We start from the raw sequence: 15,665 nt of genomic DNA, 5'->3' as shown, positions 1-15,665 counted from the left end.
GTCACGGAGCTAATTAGATGAGGCACAGAGATGCTGGCATGGCAAGGGGACAGTGAAGGAGCAGTGGTGAGGCATCGGGGATGCCAAGTGCTGCTTCACACTCCTGTGCACACTGAGCAATGGAGGGTGCACTCCCTGATACCCAACAGTGCATGCTGTAGCAGAACAGCTGCCCCTACTCACCCAGCAGGCTCAGCCTGGGCATCTTCCCACAAGATCATTAAAACATGCCCCAAGGGGGAATTTGATGGGAGGGCCAGGACGATTGCTGCCCAAAATAGGTGCCTGGGGACTCTGATCAAAAGCTCAGCTTCTCCCATGATCCCTGCAGAGATCTGGGTGGGAGCAGACTTGGGGCAAGGAGAAGCCAGTGCTGTCCTTACTGTTGCTTCAACCTGCTCCTTTGACCTTCCCACAACCAAGTCCTAGAGAGCCCTCTCTCCTTCACAAAACTGCACATTTTCCCAGACTCTGTTCTCACAGTTACATTTTGGAATTGACTCCAAAACAAAGCAAAACAAAACCCAACACTGTTACTAGTAGTCTTCGGGGTCAAGTTCCACAACAACCACCCCTGCCCTGCAGAGACAAGGCCAGGCCACAGGAAAACGGGTGTCACTCATCTTGGATACTTCTTTTCTTTTTCTCCCAGTCTGATTTATGGCAGGACACTGAAGGCTAATGCCCAGCCACACTTCTGGCCAGCCCCCCAGAGCATGGAGGTAGAGGCTGAAAACGCCATCAGCTTGTGTATTGGGGCAAAGAGGAGCCCGTGAGCAGACTTCTGCTGCCTGCTGCTTACTGCTTGCTGCCTGCCCACCATGCTGATGGAGTGTTTTAATTAGTGCAAGCTCTGCCTGACACCAGGGAGCCCATTCTCCATCAGAAAAACTGCTCACAGTTACAGATCCCGGTTCCCACCATGCGGATGAAATAAACAAGGCTGAGGGCTCTGGGAGAAAATGTGAGAGAGAGGGAACTTTGCTCTGAATGGCAGAAGACCTGTACTTATCTTACAGATGAAAAAACCACTATTTAGACAACCTAAATAGTAGTGGGAGAAGCCAGATTCCATTGTGATCTGAACAACTCCTCCCAAATTGGAAGACTTTCTAACCAAACACTAGCAGACTGACAAGAGATCCTTAAATCGGGTAGGGGGAATGGGACATGGTTTAGGTCTTTCTGGGTGTGACATTCTGGAACTGGATATATAAGATCATTTCTTCAGAAAGGAGAAGGGGAGGGGTTACTATAGCGATCACAGTGGATGCCAAGAGCTGAAAGAAGGTGCCTCTGGCAAGACAGAGATGGAGAAGGGGGAAGGAGGAGGTCAAAAGGCAGGAAAAACTCGGGCCATGCAAAGGATGAGCAAGGAAACTGCCCCTAGACGAGCAGAACAGAGTCCCGTCCAGGAGACAGAACCCCCTGTGATGGGCATCTCCTTTAACATGAAGAAGGGAGAGCAACATTCACTGGGACAGACTTGTCAAACCAATGAGTCTTTGTGGTCCCAGGAAATACACAGGCCCCACAGCAGAGCCAGCTCCCTGGGAAACCAGAGAGGGGTCACTGGAAAAAGGATCCTTCATCCTACAGAGAACTTTCGTGGGACACAGCCATGGTATGGTCCCACCACAAATCACAAGGTAAGCACAACCTGGATACTAATGTTTGGAACTAAAGTCACATGGATGGAGACAACTTAGACCAACAAGAGCTGCTAAAGAAAGGAAATCCCACTGGCATGGTTACTTCTTAACCTACAATGCATTAGAAAGAAATCAATGTTAAGAATACTGACATGCCACAAAAGCACGTTTCTCTACTCAACACTAAAGAATTACTACTTTCCTTATTTGTGCATCTTATCCTCCCCTCCTCAGCCGTCTCAAGGCATACTTAACATCTGGAGAAGACAGTCATTTCATTAGCCTTTCATCTTCATTCCAGGTAGTAAAATTCCTGCTGTCTCCATATGGATTCCAGCTTCCTATCTGCAACAAGGAAACCCTCTGACATGACTTTTAACTGGTCCCAGTAATGTCTGCTCAACTCAAGCCCAAAACACTGTTGAGCTGGGAATGTGGTAAGATGAGATCATACATCATGCATTAAACACAGATCTCAGGCAAAGAGGGAATCAAACTCTTATAAAAGTCCTCAGTGCTATGCTTCTCTGTACCCCAACATGATCAGGATTTGTAGCACTTAGCCAAGCCCTTGCTGCTTGTGTCCATGTGCAGCTTAGAATTGATGGAAGCAACTGGATTTATCATGACATGTCCAAAACCCTCTTGGGATTTGATAGCTATGAGCCATGGTGAAGCGTAATGCAAAGACCGAAAGATTAACCAAATCTCAAGAAGCATTTTAAGAACAGCAAAGATATACAGATACTACTGTTACAACTCTTATGCCAAGAGCCATGGCTTTGGTTCTTTTGAGTTCCAAGCTTCCAAGTTCATATTTCTTCGGACCCCTCTTGTATTTACCTCTCATGCATTTCACTTGGCTTCTCCAACCCATGCCATCCACCTCTATCCTATCACCACATCACAACATTCTTGGAAATTCTACCCAAATGTTTAAATACCTGTATCTATGGTATTCTTTGGAGTCTGTCCAATGAGCTGATCAGCAGAGATGCCTGAGACACTATAGAAGACAGCCCCAGGCTGTGGATGAACAGAAGTCCAGGACTAGCTCCACCGATTCCTGAATATGTGGCCAGAGGTTTGAGGATGTTGGATGCTCAGCAAGAACCTCAGAAAAAGTCACCAGGAAGTAGCCAGCTCTCCCAGTGCAGTTTTGCAACACCCCATGAGGAGGAAGTCTCTTTGATCAAATAATAACCAGCCAGAGATAAGGTCCTCTAAGTTGAGCATGGCCAACCAATCACATGCTTCCCTCTAACCACAAGGGCAAATGAACCGAGGCTTCTGGATGAGTTTCAGGGCTTGTTATAATTTAATTATGTAGTGGGTGGTGTCTTCCAGGCATGCTGAGGTGGGGCTAACTAGAGAGTGAGGCTTTGAGCTCAATAACCTCATGCCCTGTGCAGTTGCCTCGTGCAAGGCTGCAATTGAGCATCCTGGGTGGTCATGTGGAGCTCCAGACCTGTAGCTCTTGCTGCCACCAGGGTACAGAGTTTGGAACAGGGCTGAGCAGGTCTGGAGTCCCTGTCAGGACTGTATTTGACTCCAGAGATGTGCAGCTCCAGGATGCAACCCCTGCAGCAGTCAAAGACACCCTAAGTGATTGCTCTCACATATCGGATACCTTCCATGCTTTTGCTACTAGCCCGTTACCAGACATGACTTGGGGCTTTTCCAGCTCAGTCCAACTTCCTTCCACTTTCAGAACTCCATTGCTCTAGTCGACTATAAGAGGGACTATGAAGAGAGAAGGTTCTAGTAGTGATGAATGGCCTTGCATCTTGCTGACCTCGTGATGCTGGACACACCTATTAGTCCCTTCCTCGCTGAACCACTGCAAAGACTAGAAGCAAAGGTAGTTGCCCACCTTCCTGCCCAGCTCGTTAAGGCCCTGAGAAGGTGTGAACAATCCTTAAGTGATACTGAAAATATGGAAGGAATCCATCTTATATAAATAACCACACATTTAACAAAGGTTTGTTTTGTATCTACTCTAATGAAAAGAGTGTTAGCCACTGAAAGCATCAAGATAAACAAACCTAGCATGGCTCCTTTCCTTCATGAAAACTAGTGTGGTGGAGGAGGAAGGGGTTAATCAAAGAGGTCCATAGTGCAATGGAACCAGGAAAGGGAATAGGGAGCATCCTTAACTCAGGGGGGTACAGTACAGCCAAACTGTCCAGTAGGACTCCTACCGGCAATTAAAAACAAAGTTGTTTCTTCCATCCTTAAAAAAAATAATAACATGGGACAGCCTCATTAAGCCATAATTCCCATAGTACACAAATCACTCATACAAGTATATGACTATTGGTTTCTAGAACATGCACAGAGAGGAGGATCCATTTTATAACAGTGTCATAGGAAAAAAAAAAAAACTTCCCTACTCAATCTCTTTAGCCTACCAAGTTAAAAATACTTCCTCTAGCTCAAGAAAGCCACCTGCTATGTGTCTCTATGGACTTGCTTACTCTGAACATTTCAATTCAGCATAACACAGTACATAGCCTTTAATTGGCTCCTTTCAATCACTGTGTGTTTTCAAAAGTTCACTTCTTATCTTTTGATTGCTGAATAATCTTCCATTGTATGGACACACTATAGTTTGCCTATCCATCCATCCACTGATGAGCACTTGAGTAACTTCTGTCTTGTGAAGTGATTGCTATAGACATTCACATACAAGTCTTCACTCCCCCACCATCCAAAAATTCACAACCCATAGCAAAGAAACAAGACAGACAGAAGCAAAGGAGATACTGAATCACAAAAATGGCTTTTCTCCAGCCAGAAGTCATAAGAGCTGAGCGGGAGCCAGGTATGATATTTGCACACATTTCCCCTATTTTTATTGCTGTCTCAAAGGTGAGGTTATGGAAGTCAGCTTGAGAAACTCACCCAACGCCATCCAGTCAGGAAACAAAGCCAGGAGTCAATACTGTGTTCTTCCTGTGTTGGAACACATCATACACAAAATAATAATTCTTTGTACACTTCTTCATTCACTCTTGGCTTCCAAGACACTTAGTTCAAGTGAAAAAGAAAGAAGAAAAAAATGATATTTTATCATTATTTTTGAGTAAAAATGACAATTTGGCTAACAAGTAGTTGTTACTGTTGGTTTTTTTAAGCAATTTTAGATAAGACCCAGAAAGATGAACTAGCTTCCCGTAAGGCACAGAGCTAGCAGGCCAGCTGTTGGCAACTGAAAGACGGATATCTGACTCTCATTACAGGCTAGATCAGCTTGCTTCCTTCCCAACAGCTAAGTGAGTGCAGTGCTGTTACAGACACCCTGGTCGTTCAGGTGGGAGCAAGGGGAACTTTGTGTTAGGATACTGCAGGTTCGGGCAGCTCTGGGTGAGGACAGCATCTTATATGGAAAGGGAGTACACAGGGGACTGGGGAGATGAAAGCCTGAAGTTACAGGGAAAGACAGATATTCAGAATGAAAGAGCAGAAGGGAAAACAGAATATGGGGAGGGTCCCAGTTTGATTAGGCTCTTTCCCACGTTGGCTCGTGGCCTCTGTTATGGACAAAACCTGCAACTACACACTTGTACTTTCTAGCTCTTCCACAGCAACCAAAGGTTTTAAAGAAAGAGTCCATACCCCGTCAGGCTTGTGGGTATGTCCCTCTGCTCCCCTAGTCCGGCATCATCACTGTGGGGTCAGAGGACCCTTACACTAGGAGTGTACAGATGCTGAATAAACACACAGGTGCCCAAACACCATCTTAGGACCCCAAGGGGCTGAATTCAGGAATCCACATGGAAACAAAACCCACATCATTCTGATACACACTAAAATCAGAGTCACTGGCTTTAGCTCCCAAGGAACCTTGGATATTTAGAAGAGAGATTGAGTATGTCTTGAATGCTCTGGAAGACCATCAATAATGACAGGATTCAACTGATGGTTTAAAATGATGGCTCCTATTAACATTACATACTCCAGGGCCCGGTGCGGTGGCGCAGTGGTTAAGGTCCTCGCCTTGCACGCCTGGGATCCCATATGGGCGCCGGTTCTAATCCCGGCAGCCCCGCTTCCCATCCAGCTCCCTGCTTGTGGCCCGGAAAGCAGTCAAGGATGGCCCAAAGCTTTGGGACCCTGCACCTGCGTGGGAGACCCGGAAGAGGCTCCTGGCTTCGGATTGGCATAGCATCGGCCGTTGCGCTCACTTGGGGAGTGAATCATCGGATGGAAGATCTTCCTCTCTGTCTCTCCTCTCTGTATATCTGACTTTGTAATAAAAAAATAAAATGAATCTTTAAAAAAAAAACATTACATACTTCAGAATAGTAAGTCTCAATATGTGGTTTAGGCTTCACTTGCATCCTAATTACTTTGGTATCTTCTTTTTGGGGCAGATTTCTAGGACATTCTGATGCACAACTTCTCAACCACATCATCTTAACAGGAAGCAGGACTTGAGCTAAATACTTTATATAAGGTATGACTAATAACCCTACAAAATAGACACTTTTTTTTTTATTAATTACATTGCATTATGTGACACAGTTTTATAGGCTCTGGGATTCCCCCCACTCCTCCCCAAACCCTCCCCACATGGTGGACTCCTCCACCTTGCTGCGTTGCCACAGTTCAAGTTCAGTTGAGATTCTTTCATTGCAAGCATATACCAAGCATAGAGTCTATTATCTTATTGCCCAGATAAGTCCAACGGCTTCTTGAGGAGACCATCTGGTCTGAAGGTAGAGCCAGCAGAGTATCATCCCGATCAATTAAAAGCCCCAACATAACATCAGTAACAATTTATCACGTTATGGAATTAGTGGACATAGTATTGCTTTTAAGCTCCTTGGACGAATAAGAAAAGAGATTCAGGAAAGTGAATGTGTGATGATAATAATAACACTGCAGATATGTCCTTAAGCAAGCCAGCAAATTTGTCTTTTAGAGACATGTATAGTCTTGCAAAAGTTCATAAAAGATGTTTATTATGGAAAAGCCTTGCCTGAGTTTGACTTCATTTTTCAATGAACTTTTAGAGTACCATGACAGAATAGACATGGGTAAAAGCATAAGAAACCTGGGGGAATTTGCCCAAAATTATGCAAGAGAAGGAATGTGGGTGAGGTAAGGGATGAAATGAAATTTGCCATGCACTAACAATTGCTTAAGCTGAGTGATGGGCATGGTTGAAATTCATTATATGATTCCCTACTGCATATTTTTCATATTATAATTATGAAAGGAAATAAAAGACTTCCTTCTGGCTACTGCACCATCTATTACAGAGCTCATAATACATAGACAGCAACTTAAATGCATGGTTTCACCCAGGCAGGTTACCTAAATGAATGGCTTTGAGCATTGTTTGTGCCTCACCTGAATATTAGCAGGATCCTATTCATGAAGAGACCCACAAATGTCCATACATATTTCTACAAATTGTTTACATGACTCACCAGTGTCCATATCCCCCTAAATATCATACGCTAAATTTTATTTAGAGACCCACACACCCACTGCACCTGGCTTGGAACATTATACTTAGTGGGTATTCAACACCTGTCAATCCATGATCTTGAGGGGGAAGCTGATGGCATGGAACACTCTACAACAGTCCATCCAGATGCCAGCAGGCAACTTCCCAAACTTCCCTCTTACAGGTGGCACACACTGTCCCAGCAACCTCAGATTACCCCCTTGCCTGCCTCCTCCTTTAATTATTGCCTTTGCCATTATTTCAGGCATATTTGCTTGCTCAAACGTATATGTTGGAGCTCTCCAATTATGCTTCTGTTGCTCGTGTTGGGAAAATCTAAGTGGCCTCCAGGCCTCACCTGGAGACTTGCATGGTACATGGGCCAACAGTGCACACCATGATGGCCACAGAGAAGCACCACTCAGATTCTCCTTCAAGAGAGCCTGCTGTGAGGGTACATCATTGACCCTTAAGTGCTGCCCCTTTAGGCCCACCACAGTATTCCTTCCATGACCACCGTCAGGCTGCTCCTGGGCAATGAGTGTAAGTGTCAGCACTTCCTGCCCCATGGGTCAGCTCAGCAGATGCTTTCTTAGGATGCTCCTATAGTCTGAGGCTCTTCCTTCCCAATCCCCCCTTCAGCCTCTCCTTTCGTAGACCTGAGACCCGCATCACTGTCCAAGGCTCATGTACTTCCCTTTCATCTCTTTTACCCTTCACAAGAACCTTCCAAATCAGTATCTTTAGCATCTGATTCTTAGAGGATCCTCCCCCCCACACACACCGCTGCCAATTCTTTGAACACTTCAGCACTTGAACTTCACTGATGACCTAGAATTTCCTTCATTACACATGAAAGTAATTCTGTGGTCCTCCCATTTTACCACCAACACCTGCTGCGAAAGTCTGACCCTAAAGCAAATGCCATGGATGCCTCTATGAGAACCAGCTGCTTCACTGAAGGCCATGATGTGATGCGATAAACTGAGGATTTGGGGAACCTGACCAGTTGTGCCTGGTCATTTGACCTTGAGCAAGGTGTCTCATGGTGCCTCACCATTTTTATTCCTTAAAATGAGGTGATTAATATTTTCCTTCATCATGGAAGTAATGGAGGCATTTTTTAATTACCTTAATTGCCCTACAACAGGGCTAGCCAACTTGTCACTACAGTAAATGATTTTGATTTCTTGGGCTACATGTCTGTTGTACTGAGTCCATCCTGCCATGTAGCACAAAGGTTGTTAAAAGCAATCCATAGGGCTCAGCACCTTGGCCTAGCGGCTAAAGTCATCGCCTTGAATATGCCAGGATCCCATATGGGCGCCAGTTCTAATCCCGGCAGCTCCACTTCCCAACCAGCTCCCTGCTTGTGGCCTGGGAAAGCAGCCAAGGACGGCCCAAAGCTTTGGGACCCCACAACCACGTGGGAGACCTGGAAGAAGTTTCTGGTTCCCATCTTCAGATCAGCAGAGCACTGGCCATCGCAGTCACTTGGGAAGTGAACCACTGGACGTAAGATCTTCCTCTCTGCCTCTCCTCTTCTCTGTATATCTGACTTTGTAATAAAAAATAAATAAATCATTTTTTAAAAAAAAGCAATCCATAAATAAAAAAACGATCAACAAAACTTTACATAAGAATGGTCGTTGGGCCAACATTGTGGCATTTTAGGCTAATCATCCACCTGAGGCACCTGCCCCCCTTTTGGGTACTGGTTCAAGTGCCAGCTACCTCTAATCCAGCTCCCTACTAATGGCCTGAGAAAGCAGTGGAAGAAGGCCCAGTCCTTGGGACCCTGTACCCATGTGGGAGATCTAGAAGAAGCTCCTGGATCCTGGCTTCAAAACAGCTTAGTTCTAGTCATTACAGCCTGGGAAAAGAAGCTCCTTGCTCCCAGTTTTGGGTCTGCCCAGTACTGGACATTATAGCCATTTGGGGAATGAACCAACAGATTGAAGCTCTGTCTCTGTCATCCCCCTCTTCCTCTAAATCTGAATTTCAAGTAAAACAAATAAATCTGAGAATAGATAAAATAGGGGCCAGCATAGTGACTTAATGCGTATATTCTCACCTATAGCACTGGCATTCCATGTGGATACCAGTTCTAGTCCTGGCTTTCCACTTCTGATATACCTACCTTCTTAGGGCCTGGAAAAAGAATGGCCCTAGTCCTTGGAACCCTACACGTGCATGGGAGACCCAGAAGAAGCTCCTGGCTTCAGATCAGATTAGCTCTGGTCATTACAGCTATGTGAGGAGTGACCCAGTGGATGAAGATCTTTCTCTGTATCTCTTTCCCTCTCTAAATCTGCCTTTAAGTGCAAAAATCTTTCACAAATTAATCAATTTAAAAGGCAAAAAGTTCATGGCTGGATTTGGTCCAGAAGCTGCAGTTCTCTGACCCTTACTTACCCTTGAGTCGTAAATTCTTGTGGAAAAAAATGGGCATCATACTTTTGCCAGCAGCCATCTCCTTTCCTTTGCATCCAGGGCAGTCTTGATAACTCAATCAAGAAGCATTTTTATGAAGGACTCAGAGGGGGGTCCTGTGCAGGGTGTTTGTCATTTTCTCCTGATTTTATTCAGACTCAACTGAGAAAACAGAGACCAATGTTTCAGTAACAGTAGATAGTTTTGCAATGTCTGAAGCAACTTTTCAATATGAAATATGCATATCTGGAGCTAAAGCGGATCAAAATGATCTTCCTGCAACAGGAACATGCCATTTTTCCCAACTTGCAGAAGGCAAGGGGGATTCACTCCTTGGGTAGGTACAGAAAAACATCCACTTTGTATTTTCCTACCAGCAGAAAGTGGACTGGGCTCCCTGGACATGTTCTGGAGTCCCAGAGGCCAGGCCCCTGCTTCCTCCTTAGCAGACCAACATAGTTGCCTAGAGGGGGAGCTGTAAGCTGAACACAGGCTCTGTTCAACAGGTGTGCATGTTCAGAGCTCACCACAGACTAGAAACACAGTGCTCTTCTGGCCTCTCTTTCCGTTAGCTTGCACTGCAGTCACCTCCTGGGAATACAGTCTGGACATTTCCTTGCTTCTCCACTGCTCACCAGAAAGCCTTTTACAGAGCCTTCTATGAAATAAACAAGTTATCCCGAGTAGACAATACACTCCCCAGTCCCTAAGAAGCTAAGGTCCTTCCAAACTCTAAGAAGGTGACTCTATCCCCTTTAGAAATAGGTGATAGCCACAGAGCTTGCCTACAGAAAAGGCCCATGTACCACAGTTACCCCAAGTCATCCAGGGTCCAGTTACTACAGCCATGTCTGCAGAGGACAAATAGCCCCTTTGTCATTCAACAGAGCATGTAGCAGGGCAGTCTGGAGTGCATGCTGGTGCTACTGTGTGGCACCAGCCTTGCTGAGGAAGTCACCTGCCAAGGGCATCTCTAAGAATAGGGCAGATGGTACTCTAGCTTCCAGTCAGAAACACCAGAGGCAGTGTGCTTTCACATCACACACTTTCTACACACAGGAATAAATTTGCTCACAGTTGCAGAATCCCAGAGTAAAGGACACCAGCACTGGTTCAGTCCTTCCAGTAACCCCCACCTGAAAAGCCAGGTGGACATCCTGGAAAGCCAAGAACTGAGGTCCAACTCCAGGGTCCTAAGCCCCTGACCCAGTGGCACCATTGTGCACTGTTTCCCTACAATTCCTCCTTCAACCTATGCCAGGATTTCATGGTCCAATTTCATAGCCAAGACACTCATGTTGGGAAACAAAGGGATAAGAACGTCTTAGGAAGCCCTGGGTTGGGAGGACCTGAGGATGGATCCCTTAGCTTTGTATTCCATCCCAAAGCACTATCACAGCGCCTTCTTTTGCCTCTGCCCATGAAACATCAACTCCCTCAGTGCTTCTCAACACCATTCAAAATCTTAGATTCTCACGTGCCTTCATTTTCTTCCATTCTATGAATCTCCGTGAATTGTCCTATAACATGACAGAGCTCATTGTTTAATCATCCCCCTCCTTTAGGATGCTAGATTCCTAATGGCAAGCTTGTTTTCCAGTTTGGTTCTCTACAGTGTGTCAGTTGTCTAAAAGAATGCCTGATATAATAAATCTGTCCATTTAATGAATAATCAAAGAGCTCACAAGTAGCCATGTTTCTGGAGCCTGGAAACTGCCTGTAAGAGCTGCACACCATTGTTCCCGTGATGCCTCAACAAACTTGGACTGAACACCTGCTGTGTGCAGGTCTCATGCTGGGTCCTGGGTTTATAGACAAGGCTAAGCAAAGACCTTGATCACAGTTCACTTGCACTGTAGTTTAGTCCCTAGAAGGGGCCCTGTTTTGTGCTTCCAATTGCTTCCTAGGGAGATCTCTCTCTCTCTCTCCCTCCAGGAAGCAAAGCAAGACCAAAGTAGCAAGGAGGTGGACACTACCTGAGGCCTACTAATCTCTCCATGCATTATGTATGCTCATATGTTAGCAGGTTAACCCATAATTGGGTAGTGGTTGGGGTAGTGGAAGCGACAGGATTACAGAAGTCAGAATCCATGTGAGCTTGGCCATGCCACTTTCCCTCTCTCAGGTGTTTCCCTATGAGCAACATGTGATTGGCAGCCTAAACGATCTCTGGTGCTCTTCATGCACAAGCATATGTGACCCTTTTTAGTGAACACAGCCAGAACAGCTAAAACACCACCCTCCTCTTTCACTGCTGTGGGCACTGCCCTGACACTTCGGTGTGGAAAATAGTTTTTTCACAAACCTGAACTTTGACTTCTTAGACAAAGTAGTGGAATGCCATAGCAGTAAAGAGCTCAATAGTTTCTTTGTTCCATTAGTTCTAACTAACCCCAGGGCCCTCTCCCCTACCCCACCCTCTTCTGCTGCCCCTCCCCTCTGGATCTCCCCATCCTTGAGCCCAGTCATTGGTTGTCCTCGTTCTTCAATTGCTCAACTGGCTCACCTGATTGGCTGTGAAGTCCAAAGATCATTAGGACCTTGCAGTCACCAGGAAGCCTTGGCTTGTGGCCCTGTGGCCTCCTACAGGGTGAAAGCCAAGAGCAGCTCCTTGAGCAACGTCTCCCTCATTGCCAGTCACCACTGCTGAAGGAGATTGGATTGGGCAATGCAAATGAACACAGAAGCCAAAGACACACTTTGGAGCACTGGCTCTCACTTTGCAGCTACAACTGGACAGGCAGAGGTCAAGGTTCCCACCCCTATTCCCAACCATTGCCCAATTGCCCACAGAGAGAATTGCATGAAAATACCTGATGGCTTTTGGAACCACAAACATTCCAGATCTATTTGTTCTGAAGGCTCATTGGGCAATCTCCCTGCCTTCTTTCCTCCTTGCTTTGCTGTGAAGCTCTCTGCTGACCCACCACTGACCAAGGCAGGAAAGAACACCAGCCCCTCAATTACAAGGGTCCAGGGGACACGAAGCATCATTTATCTAATAGACCATATTCAATTTGTAACCACAAGACAACACAACCAGCACCGTGGCCTCCTCACTAATTATTTCCAGGTATTTCCAAACACAACCTTTCTTGCAAAATGGTGATCTCATACCAGACAGACAGGTAGGTGACAACAATATATCCATGCCTCTCATTTCATAGTTCTGCTGAACATTTTGAAAGACAATAATTTAAAGTTTGTGAATTCTACAAAGATGTCCAAATAAGTTGTTCCCAAAACTTCTTATCTATTCAATCACCAAAAAACCAAAGAGCTAAAATCAAACACTGAAACCACTGGTACTCACTAAGGAATTACCCTTCAGAAGGAGCTATGCTGTGGATTGGCATCAGAAATAGAAAGTTCAAGCCTTGTTCTGAGGAAGGTGAGCTGCCCTCTGTAACAAAGTACCTAAAGTTGGGTCATTCTTTTTCTTTTTTAAACAAGAGGATAGTTTAGCTCCCAGATCTAGAGCCACAAAGACCAAGCTGGGGTGCTCCCATGTGTATGGCCTCTTGCTTGTGCCACAACATGACAAAAAAAAAAACAAAACAGAGAATACCAGCAACAAAAAGAAAGGACTAAGCCTATGAGGTGGGCTCCTTTTCTAAGAAATAACTATCCTGAGGATTCACTCAGCAAAACTATAAAAATATCCCTTTGGAGGCATCACCCCCAAAGACCACATTACCTTGTACCACAGTCACATCTTTTAAAGGGTTGGCCACTTCCACGCCACTGAGGACCAACCCCCCAGTACGCACACCCTTGAGGAAAACACCACATCTACGCCATAGCACTCACCAAAGGGGGTTTGAGGACAGCCAAGTTGTATAACAGATGTAAAATAGGTCAATGAAACTCAGCCAGACGGGACTCCCACTGAAATGAATATCTGAAACAAGAAGCTTGCTGGGATAGGCTTATTATTGTCAGCAAGCCTCCACTCCAAGTTGTGATCTTGGGCGGGGGTGTTGGCCTTTTTTGGCGTGGGATGGAGAGTTAGAGGGTAAACACAAATGATGTTGTATTTGATAAAATGCCACAGACCTCAAATCAGTCAGGTGCATCTTCAGAGGCAGGTAACAAAATACCTGGAAACATGAGCAGTGACTTATACAAGTATGGAACAGACTTTGCTCACACGGCAAGAATTCCAAAAGTGGAGAGGTGGAGCAGCTAGACAGGTGGTCACAGAATCCCCCGTCACTTCTTGCACTGTCCTGCCACACTACCCTCTCTAGCGAGGGAGAAGGTCCTCTAGACAGGTTCCACAGGAGCCACAGCATCTGCTGTGTATTGATCATATTTTCATCATGGAGTAGATGAGCTTGACCTTGATGACAATATTTAGAAGAGATTGTCTCCCTGACTGCCCTCAAAAACAGATTCAAATAGTTATATGCCTGGCAGCAATTATCTGAATGGTGACATAGGTATTTTTGTTTATTTTCTCATACCATCTGGTTCTGTTTTGGTTTTTCATTTTCTATAGCCATTGATTATCTTTTTAATGTGATAAGGAAACACAACAGGTCTTGAATAAAAATATCCACAATTGTACATGGCATATTAATCAGTAGAAAAGCAGTGTGTGTGTGTTTCTAACCTTCACAGATACATGTGAGAGGGATAAATGCTTAGGAGTTGCCTGTGGAAGCTGGAAATACAGACTGCTTTCATTTTCTTCTTGTGTTTTTTAGCATCCTTCAAATCGATCAGAGTAAAAGCATGTCTATGGAAAACAAAGGACAACCTGAAAGGAAGAGAAACTTTGAGCATAACTGAAAAAAACAGGCTTTAGGGAGAAATCTCAGCAAGAAAAAAAAATGCAAGCAAGAAAGCAAACATATTCTAGTAAGAACAAGCTTCATCTGTTAAACCCAGAAAGGATACAGTCAAACGCTTCATCTCCATCCCTGCTTCCTTTCTTCAAAAGCAGTTTCTGCCGAGAAACATTAAACCCCCTTAACATTCTTCAGGGGATTCAGAAATGCAAGCCCCAGAGCCCAGGAACAGAGGGCTGTTTGTTCCTTTCTGGTGAGTCAGCTGTGAGATGTGGCCCTTTGTTGTTGCCAGTGTGGCAGCCAGAAGGGAGCCTTTCATGGCCTCCTTCATTCCCAGCAGGCGGGAGAGGCAGAGGAGCAGGAAGATGGCTTTTTGGCTCCTAGGGTGGCCCAGTCCACAGGTAGGCTCAGCAGCCATTCCCTTCCTCTCTTACTGGGTCCTTTTCTTATAAAACAATAAGTCACATATAACTTTCCAGAGTTTGCACAGCCAAAGGCTAGAGAACAATATAAGAAAAAAGTCCTCCTATCAGATCACTCTCCAAAAGAGCCAACCTGTTCCTCAATTCTCCATCTCCTGTTCCATTCTCCATCTCTATCCATCTATCCACTCACCACCAGCACTGCCACGGGACAGAAAGGGAACAAGGCTGCTTATACTTCAGAGAATCCAAATTCAGAATGAAGAAGGTACCAGGTTGAGGAGAATAGGGAAGACAGAAGGAAGTTCATCCATAGATCACTTCAGCACATGATCATGTGAAGCTGGTAAGGCTCTAGAGAGGCACAAGGGAGCAAGGTCAGGAGAAGGTCTGGAAGAGGTGGCACGCAGACAGTGTGAAGGACGGGGCCATGAGCTAGAGCAGGAGAATGCTGCGGGGGCAGGTGGCAGAGATGAAACCAGACGAGTGGCATTCAAGCACTGGCACTTAAAGGACAGGCTGTAGGAGGGAGTTCAGTCTCAAGAGCAAGTGACCATCTATAGCATCCTGGGAGCCAAAGCATCAGGTGCCTCTTTCTCAGGTCTTGTGGATAGAGAACTTAGAAGATTAGATTACAAGGTCCCTGTTTCCTCAGAATATCCAGTGTGGGCCAGGAGACAAGTAGTAATGCATAACCAACCAAGTTATGGAACATACTCAGTGGCTTTAACCATGCAAAGGCATTCTGAAATGACCTCACTATGAACAGAAACACTCCAAGGCCTTCAGGGTGTGTGGGGGGAGTGAGGGACAGATATTAAGTACAAGAGATGAAGAATTGCATCAGAAATGGCAAAGTCTTACCTGTGCATGCATGTGCCTCTGCTCTTCCTTCCATTGCAAACAA

Source organism: Ochotona curzoniae, unplaced genomic scaffold (genome assembly GCF_017591425.1).
Source record: "Ochotona curzoniae isolate NIBS_2020 unplaced genomic scaffold, NIBS_Ocur_1.0 contig_66, whole genome shotgun sequence".
Lineage (NCBI taxonomy): Eukaryota > Metazoa > Chordata > Mammalia > Lagomorpha > Ochotonidae > Ochotona > Ochotona curzoniae.
This window is presented reverse-complemented; position numbering follows the sequence as displayed.